General features: G+C 42.5%; 1 protein-coding gene across 5 annotated transcripts in view; it reads right to left on the reverse strand.

Moving 5' to 3' along the window:
* Positions 1-10,217, reverse strand: part of GRIA1 (glutamate ionotropic receptor AMPA type subunit 1) — a 379,118-nt gene that overhangs the window by 55,292 nt on the left and 313,609 nt on the right. The window lies entirely within an intron of this gene.

The following is a 10,217-nucleotide window of genomic DNA, read 5'->3' on the forward strand; positions in this document are numbered from 1 at the left end:
CAGGCCAAAGGGAAGAGGCATCAGTAGCTCGGACATCACCTGCAGGAGATATGGGGAGGGGCGAGAGCCAGCCGGAACCCCATCAGCAGAGCTGTCAAGTCCTATTGCACCCTTCTCCTCTATCAGCAAGATGCAAGAATTCAAATGTCAGAGAGATTCGCTTCTGCATTTTGTTCCTCATCACGGATAAGGATCCGTGGGGTCGCTGCCCTTCAGGAGTGATAAAGCCCGCAGTCACATATTCACACTCACTTTTACACAAACATACACATTGAGACACATGCCAACAAACATACAGATATTGTAAACATTTGCCTACAAAGTTATATACACACATAAACATATCCTTTAAAATGCAATTCCATACACATCAAATCTTTGTACACACACACATGAATACAAATGCATTTATGCACATGATGTACATGTTTTATCATGTCCCAAAATATCTTCAGGCTGCCTTCTCATTATTGCTCTCTTGGCTGGCAAAGGTCATCAAAATGATGAATTAGAAGGAAGAAAGGGAGACTATTTTGGAAATAGAGTGAGAGCAACTATATTCCAGCCACTTTGGGGAACATCGCATTTGGGCACAGGTGCAATTCTCCCTCTGTCACAGAGAAAGAGGATTTGGCTGAAACAAAGAGAAAGGATATTTTGTTTTGGATCAAAGTGGCAAATACAATGATCACACATGAGGTGAGAAATTTATCTTTGAACTTCTCAGAGTCTGATTCTCCTCTTTTATGCCCCAAACAAACTCTAACCAACAGTTCACCGTGATCTCTCTGATTTGGATCGGAGAGTTCCAAGTCCAGGGCCTCCCCATATACCACAAGATGATTTTGGTGTTCCATGGGGTGATATTATGTGGCAGATAGACATGACATCACCTAATATTGAATCACATGATGATAAAGCTGTTTTCTTTCTATCCTCTTCCATTCATCAAGGAAGTGTCATCCTGGGTCGAAGTGTCCCTTTAAGCTTTGTAACATGTGCTCTGACAGCTTCAGGCTCAAAGCCTTCATCAGGTGACAGTGCTTAACTAGAAGCTAATACTTAACAACCAAAGAAATCACCAATCCAACCAGTGAGTTTTACAGATAAATTTAAGTCTCAAGTCACACTGTGACTCAGGAGAGAGTCCAGGCCTACCGAGGCATTACTCAATTGTTTCACAGTGTTTTCAAAACCCTCGTGGACCCCAACTGTATTATCCCTGCATTCCTGTGAACCCCACCCTATCTCTGCTCCATGGAGATTCCTCTTCACTCTAGGGAGACAGTATTCACTCCAAGAAATCCAACAAATATTTGACATTGCTCTCTATGTGGAAAAAAATGTTCCTAGATGCTTCACATTGAGGGAAATAAGACAGAGGAAGTAAGTTCAAAGGAGCGGGACCAGGAGAGTAGAGCAAAGCTCTGTCACCTGAAGAACAGCTGCAGGAAGAGGGGACATTTATCTGGAAAGAAAGACTTGGAGGGATGTGTCCATTAAACGGTTGACATGAGACTCACATTGCATGACTTGATTTAGGAACTTTTGGCAGAAGTTCCAGGAAACAAACACTAACTAAATATGAGGATGATATTTTTGATGGACAGAGAGTGGTGCAACAATGAGCTGGCTTTCCTGGGGTGAGAGTGAATGTCCCCATCTCCGAAGGTGTTCAAGTGGTGAACCATTTACAGAGATGTTGTGCTTGGTGCTGACTGTTGCCCACCCCCTCCAAGGTACCAAGTGCTGGGGACACATTTGCAAGATAGAGTGTACAAGACAGAGGAGGGGTTGAGCATCATGTGAGGCCAGAGACCGGCTGCTTCCTCTCACAATCCTCCCATCTCTGAGATTCTGTGATTTGAAATCATAAGTAGGTAGGCCAAAGTGTATGGCTTCTATGGGAAAATCAAATGAACTGAAACAGTAGAGGCAAAATCACTCCCTCAAAATCATAAGGCTAGTACACAACTGGATTCAACATCACTCCAGTATTTGGATATCAATCCAGTGCTCTTTAAACCTTAGGAAGTGGCTAATGCATGTGTCCTGGCCCCCAGCAGAATCTGCTGCTCCTTTCCCAACAGTGGGTAACTGCAATCGCATCCTAACTGAACTCCCTGCTTCCATTCTGCCCCCCACCCACCTGCTCCCCGGCCTAACCTGTTTTCTGCAAGGCAGCTTGAGTAATATTTTAAAAATAGAAACATTAATTGCATCATGATGCTTCTCTGATTAAAACGTATGAAACCTTCCTCTTACATTTAGACTAAAATTTAAACTCCTTGATGACCCTCAAGGTTCTGTGTGGTCTGGCCCCTGCTCTCTTGCCAATGCCGTCCCGCAGCATGCTTTCTGTACTCCAGTCGGCTGGACTGCCTTTGTCCTTCATTTCCATAAAGCTCCCTTCCTTATCACTTGCTGCTCTTTTCCCTGATCAACTCATCAACCCTAATGCATACTCTAAATCTCATCCCAGGCATCACTTTTCCAGCACCCAAACATGAGACTCTCAGAGCCTTTAGCAGCTCTTGCCACAACTGAAATCTGACATCTGTTTGATTGTTTGACTGTGTTTTTTCTTAGACGATAAGTTCTGCAAGACTGAAGGAACCTTTTAGTTATTTTTGAGCAACATTGTATCTTTGGTGCCCAGCACAGAGAAAAACAGTTGCCATCAAGTTGATTTTCCACTTACGGTGACCCCATGTGTGTCAGAGCAGAACTGCACTCTGTTGGGTTTTCAATAGTTATGATCTTAAGGAGGAGCCCTGGTGACATAGTGATTAAGAGCTCAGCTGCTAACCAAAAGGTCAGCAGTTCAAATCCACCAGCTGCTCCTTGGATACCCTATGGGGCAGTTCTACTCTGTCCTATAGGGTCACTGTAAGCTGGAATTGACTTGAAGGCAATGGATTTGGCTTTTGGAATCTTAAGGAAGTAGATCTTTCGTGGCACCATTGGGTGGATGTGAACTGCCAACCTTTTGGTTAGTAGCCGAGCACTACTCAGGGACCTCAGTACAGAATAGGCCCTCAATAACAAGTGAATGCATAAATGCCCCTTCTCTCATAACCCTGTGGCTCTATTCACATTGGTTTCTAGAGACCAGGAATAGTTGTCAGGATCAGGACAATCCCAAGCTGCCTTTGGCCCAGGGTGTCTGGAGTTATGGCCTCAAGCCAAATGTTCAGGATAGCTGCCTCCTTTTCCAACATTACAGAACTGAGAGACCCTGCTAAGTTATCCCAAATTTGGGATCTCCTAGTGAAGCTCAAAGGCTTCCCAAGAAAGTTTGAGGCCTAAGGCAATGTCTTCTCTCCTCTGGTTTAATTAATATTTATCTGCTGGATATTGAGTGCAACTTGCCCTGCACAGTATTCCCCATATCCCTACCTACTTAATGAAGGCACCAAAGAAAGATTCTGCTGCTTAACAGCCAGCAAGTGTCCTCAGTGGAATAACTGGAGGGCTGAGGGGAACAGCCTCTTCAAAAGTGATCTGATTCCAATGCTTCATTTACATCTGATGCATAAGATGGGAACTTGAGTGTGAGGCAACCCCCACTCCACCTTCAGTTCAGTTCGGTTCCCTAGTACAGGGGAAGTTGAGTTTCTATTCAAGAACTCTGCATTTTCCCAGCTCCATAGCCAGAGCAGGGAGCTGGAATTAGGCCTAGACTGGGAAAGAGAGCCTTTGCTCTTTCATTGACCAACTTTATAACCTTGGCAAGTCACCAGCCCTGCTAAGCCTCGGTCTTCCTCCTCTGTATAATGGGTGAGACTTGTCCTACTTCAGGGTGAGAAACCAAAACTTTCAGAAGTAGAAAGACTCTTAGTCTGTTCTTTTCCTTTTACTGATGCAAACTATTGGAATTAAATAAAACGATACAGGGAAAATACTTTGAAAAGTGCTATTGAAACACAAGACATTATTTTTATGATGATGATTATTCTTCCAGGGAGCCACAGGCAAAGCGGCACTTTTCTCGGTAGGGAAGGAACAGCTGTGATCTGAAACCCTTGGAGTTCTGCCCAGTCACCTGAATTTTATTAGTCTCTTAACTTGGCAGCTCTCTTCCCAAAGCTCCCTTGGTGATTGAGGAATCCCTTATATTCCTCCAGAGTTGTCAGAATTCATACAGCATGTTGGAACCATTATCTTCCTTGAACTTCATTTATAACCCTGTGAAATGGATAGGGGGGCGATAGCTATCCCCATCTTACAGATGAAAGAACTGTGGTTCAGAGATTGAAAATGACTTGCCCAGAATCATGCAATGAGGCAGTAGCAGAGCTGGGACCAGAAACAAGACTTCATACTTCCTGTCCAGCATTCTAGACACTAGAGAACATTTCCTCCCTCACCAAATACTGTTTCATTTGTGGATGGGCATGGACCTCCTCAACCCACAACTCCTCCAAGATGTTGAATCACAGCCAACACTCACTTCTTGTAAAGCTCAGTGGAAACTTTTAGATCCACAGAGAGCAGTCTGACCACCGACATCCATCTCCATAGAATTGGAAACTTGTTTGTATTTGTTTTTTATTGTTGTATAATTATCACAAACTTAGCAGCTTATAACTATGCTCATTTATTATCTCACAGTTCTGTAGGTCAGAACCTAGGACAGTGTAGCTGGATTCTCTGCTCAAGGTTTCACTAAGCTGAAATCGAGGTATTGACTGGGACTATGGTTCTCATCTGGGGCTCAGGGCTCTCTTTAAAACTTACTTGTTGTTGGCAGAATTCATTTCCTTGTGGCTGCAGGGCTGGGGTCACTGTTTCATTGCTGGCTGTCAGCCGAGGGCTGCTCATCGTGTGCATTCCTCATCATGTGGTCCCTCCATCTCCAGTCTTGAAGCTAGCAATGGTGTATCAAATCCCTCTCACTCTTTGAATCTCTCTGACTTATACCAACTGGAGAATATCTCTGCTTTTAAAGTGCTCACCTGATTGAGTCAGGCCCACCTGGGCTATCTCCACACCTTAAGATCAACTGACCTGGGACTTGAATCACATCTTCAAATTATTTTTCACAGCAGCACCTAGATTAGTGTTTGATTGAATAACTAGGGGACATGAATCTTTAGAATTCTGCCCATCATACTGTTTATTCATCATGTTTACAAGCATTTCTTAAACACCTGCATGGCAGGCACATTTAGGCATTGGGGAGATAAAAGTGAATACACCACAGTCTTTCCCTTCCATGAGCTCACAGTCTGATGGAGAAAATAAAGGAAAGCTTTGGCTTCCCTATAATGCACTTAGTACAGGGTCTGGCACATAGTGAGCATTTGGTAAAACCATAATTACCAACTTACATAAATATTACAAGCAATATTATAGTACTATATTTAATTATGTGACAAATAAGAAAATAGCACTCAGGGAACACAGAAGGGGCTGCTAATTACTCTGCTGGCAATGGTCAAGGAAATTTGCCAGAGGAGGAGATACTTGTGCTAGGTATCGAAGTATGAGTAGGAGATCACCAAGCAGAATGGGGGCAGGATGGAAAAGGTATAGTAGAAGGAGGTAGAAGGAAGAGTGAGAGGGATACCACCTCTCGGTAAACTCTTTTATGACCTATGCCTGCAGAGAACTGAGTAATCCTTTCTGTGTTCCCATTATACCAGTATCATTCTTCTATTATGGTTATATGGCTATAATTATTTAATAAGTTACCATAATTATTATTCTTGGAAGGAAAAGCCTGGCAATCTACTTCTGAAAAATCAGCCATTAAAACCCTATGGAGCACAGTTTTACCACTGCAAAACACATACAGTGTTGCCATGAGTCGGAATCAACTCAATGGCAACTGGTGGTTTATGGTTATTATTTATGGTATTTGTTAACAATAATGATTAGGGGTTGAACTAAAGCAGAGCCTACAGAAATTGGGAGGGGTGCCCTGACTGAAGAGATGAAGGATCACAGCAATAGGGCTTGGTGACCCATGGGAGCAGGGGCTGTCAAGTGACAGGTCACATCTGTTGGGTGAGTGAATTCTGACATGATCTGGGAGTCAGATGCTGTCATCAAGCTATTGTCTTACAAGTTATGTTTTTTCTTTCTATTAACAAAACACTAAATGTATCATTAAATGCATAACTAGGTGTTAATAGAAGATAGTAAGGATCTAATTGGACTGTTCTCTGCGTTCTGACAAATGGGCATTTCTTGTCCTGGTCATTGATCCAGATTCAGTGCAGGCGTTTAAATGTGTATTTCTAATCTCACAGCTTGAATTCGATGCTATAGGCCAGGAGTCAGCATATATTTCCTGTAAAATGCCAGTCAGTAAATATTTTGGGCTTTGAGGGCTGTATAGTCTCTGTCTCAACTACACATCTCTGCTGTTGTAGCATGAAAACAGCTAAGGACAATATGTAAACACATGTGCATGACTGTGTTCCAATAAACCTTTAATTACAAAAACAGGTGGCAGGCTGGATTTGGCTCCCAGGCTGTAGTTTACGGATTTTTGTTCTAGATCCCTCTGAGAACCAGAGATCTTTGATCTAAGTTAATATGCAACAGTAGTCAAGAACTTTTTAAAGACATCTGTCCAGTTGTTAGCCCTTCCATGCAAATACCCAGATAACATAGCAGAATGATTCATTTGACAGTGACTTTTCTGCTGTCTGTAGGGAGAAACTAGAGGGCACTGGTCAAGAACATGGGCTCAGAGGTCAGTCCTCTGCCTGTTATTTGCTGGTTGTGTGACTTTGAGCAAGTCACTACATAGTTTCGTGCTTGTTTCTTTATAAAATGAGGTAACAGTAGTACTCACCTCAAAGGTATTTTTAAGATTTGAAAAAGAAAATACAAGTAAAGCACAATAGCACAGGGCTGGCACAGACTAAGCATTTCAGCATGGAGGTATGTAGACAGTGTGAGGAGTAAGGCCAGGGTGGATGTGGGGGAGCAGATACAGTGGCCAGGGCCTTCAGGAGAGCAGATACTTGGGGTCTTGTCTAGGGGGTGGAAAATTATTAAATGAAACAACAATCAACTTTTGATGCCAATAACCTCCTCTCCAGGACATCTCTGATAAGGAGTTGGATACACACATTCTTCCTTACTTCAAAAGCAAGCCTGTCATCCCCAAGAGGAAGGGGACAGAAAGGACACTTCCTGTGTTCCTTCATTCAGCTGAGCTCAAGAGGTCACTGAGCTCAAGCTGCTTCCCTTTGTCATCTGTTTCAAATGGATATTTTAAAAAGTAATGGAAACAGGGGGTGGGAAGGCACAGGCTCAGATGGCCAGCCTCTAAATTATCAGGAGGAAAAGGTCCATCTTGACTAATTACTGAACTGGACCGTGTTCAGAGAGAGGCTCACTTAGTATCAGGCATTGAGGTTCCTAGACCAGGGTAATTAGCTCTGGCCAAATGCAACAATTCCACTGATGAGGACACTTTATCCAAGACTCTGTGTTTGGGTGGCAAATCATCCCATTTGTCACCAGCTGCAAATCATCAGCTCTTCCCTGGCAGAGCTGGTGTGATTCATTTTAATTGTCCCAGCTGCTGGTCACTGTGTTCCAGCCAGGGCTTTGAATCGATTTTGTTCCAGTTTGAAACCTTTCTGAGAATTTGCATTTCCACCCCAGATATACTGAATCAGAATCTACATTTTAATAAGATCCCCAGGTGATTCTTATGTATAATAAATTTTGAGAACCATTGCTCTACTAGAGGTTCTCAGAGAATTGGTCCCTAACCAGCAGCATTAGCATGACCTGGGAACTTGTTAGAAATACAAATTCTCAGTAGGGGTTCAATCCGGAAGGAACCTGTTCAAAGTCCTGGTTCCAGCACTCAAGCAGGGGAGGGCTCTGGACTCAGAAGGTGAGTCAGAAGGGTGGGCAGCTGGGAGGTGGGTGACAAGCTCCAAGGAAAGCCTAGTGTTCTTTAAGATAGTGTAGTGGTCTAGAACTTGTAGAGCTGTTTCAAAGAGGAAGTCTTGCCCTCGTATTTTTTTCCCTTTTAGGTAGACTATGGGAATACAATGTTCTGCTGCTATTCATAAGGTTTTCACTGGCCAATTTTTTCAGAAGCAGACTGCCAGGTCCTTCTTCCTAGTCTCTCTTAGTCTGGACACTCTGCTAAAACCTGTCCACCGCGGGTGACCCTGATGATATTTGAAATACTGGTGTCATAGCTTCCAGCATCACAACAACATTCAAGCCAACACAGTACAACAAACTGACAGATGAGTGATGGTACACATAAAGACTAGTATCTTAGGCATTAGTGAGCTGAAATGGACTGGTATGGGCCATTTTAAATAGGACAATCATATGGTCTACTATGCCGGGTGTCTTCGTCATCTAGTGCTGCTATAACAGAAATACCACAAGTGAATAGCTTTAACAAAGAGAAATTTATTTTCTCACAGTCTAGTAGGCTAGAAGTCCAAGTTCAGAGTGTCAGCTCCAGGGGAAGGCTTTCTCTGTCAACTCTGGAGGAAGGTCTTTGTTATCAATCTTCCCCTGGACTAGGAGCTTCTTTGCACAGGAACTGTGGGTCCAAAAGATGCACTCTGCTCCCGCTGCTGCCTTCTTGGTGGTATGAGGTCTCCCCATCTCTCTGCTCGCTTCTCTCTTTTATATTTCTAGTAAGATAAAAAGTGGTGCAGGCCACACCCCAGGGAAACTCCCTTTATATTGGATCAGGAATGTGACCCGAGTGAGGGTGTTACATCTCACCCTAATCCCCTTTAACATAATCTAATCTTGCCTCATTAACCACAGGCAGAGATTAGGATTTATAACACATAGGAAAATCACATCAGGTGACAAAATGGTAGACAATAATACAATACTGGGAATCATGACCTAGCCAGGTTGACAGATATTTTGGGGGGACAGAATTCAATCCATGACACTGGGAATAACAAATTCAAGAGGAATGGCATTACATTAATCATCATGAAGAACATTTCAAGATATATCCTGAAGTATAATTCTGTCAGTGACAGGATAGTATCCATATGTCTACAAGGAGGACCACTTGATATGACTATTATTCAAAGTTACGCATCAACCACTAAGGCCAAAGATGAAGAAACTGAAAATTTTTACCAACTTCTGCAGCTTGAAATTGATAAAATATGCAATCAAGATGCATTGATAATTACTGGTGATTGGAACGCAAAAGTTGGAAACAAAGAAGAAGGATTGATAGTTGGAAACTATGGCCTTGGTGATAGAAATGACTCTGGAGATGGCATGATAGAATTTTGCAAGACCAATGACTTATTCATTGCAAATACCTTTTTTCAACAACATAAATGGTAACTATATACATGGACCTCATCTGATGGAATACAAAAGAAGCAAATCGACTACATCTGTGGAAAGAGATGATGGACAAGCTCAATATCATTAGTCAGAACAAGGCCAGAGGCCAGCTGGAACAGACCATCAATTGCTCATATGCAAGTTCAAGCTGAAGCTGAAGAAAATTAGAGCAAGTCCTTGAGGGCCAAAATATGACTTGAGCATATCCCACCTGAATTTAGAGACCATCTCAAGATTAGATTTGACGCATTGAACACGAATGACCGAAGACCAGGTGAGTTGTGGAATGACATCAAGGACATCATACATGAAGAAAGCAAAAGGTCATTAAAAAGACAGGAAAGAAAGAAAAGACCAAAATGGACGTCAGAAGAGACTCTGCAACTTGCTCTTGAGCATTGAGTAGCTAAAGTGAAAGGAATAAATGATGAAGTAAAAGAACTGAGCAGAAGATTTCAAAGGGTGGCGCGAGAGGACAAAGTAAAGTATTATAATGAAATGTGCAAAGACCTGGAGTTAGAAAACCAAGAGAAGAACACACTGAGCATTTCTCAAGCTGAAAGAACTGAAGAAAAAATTCAGCCTTGAGTTGCAATATTGAAGGATTCTATAGGGAAAATATTGAATGACGCAGGAAACATCAAAAGAAGATAGAAGGAATACACAAAGTCACTGTACCAAAAAGAATTGGTTAATGTTCAACCATTTCAGGAGGTAACATATGATCAGGAACTGATGGTATTGAAGGAAGAAGTCCAAGCTGCACTGAAGGGAATGGTGAAAAACAAGGCTGGAGGAATTGACCAAATACCAGTCGAGATGTTTCAACCAATGAATGCAGTGATGGAGATGTTTACTCATCTATACCAAGAAATTTGGGAGACAGCTACCTGGCC

This window comes from Trichechus manatus, unplaced genomic scaffold, assembly GCF_000243295.1.
Source record: "Trichechus manatus latirostris isolate Lorelei unplaced genomic scaffold, TriManLat1.0 scaffold00011, whole genome shotgun sequence".
NCBI classification, from domain to species: Eukaryota; Metazoa; Chordata; class Mammalia; order Sirenia; family Trichechidae; genus Trichechus; species Trichechus manatus.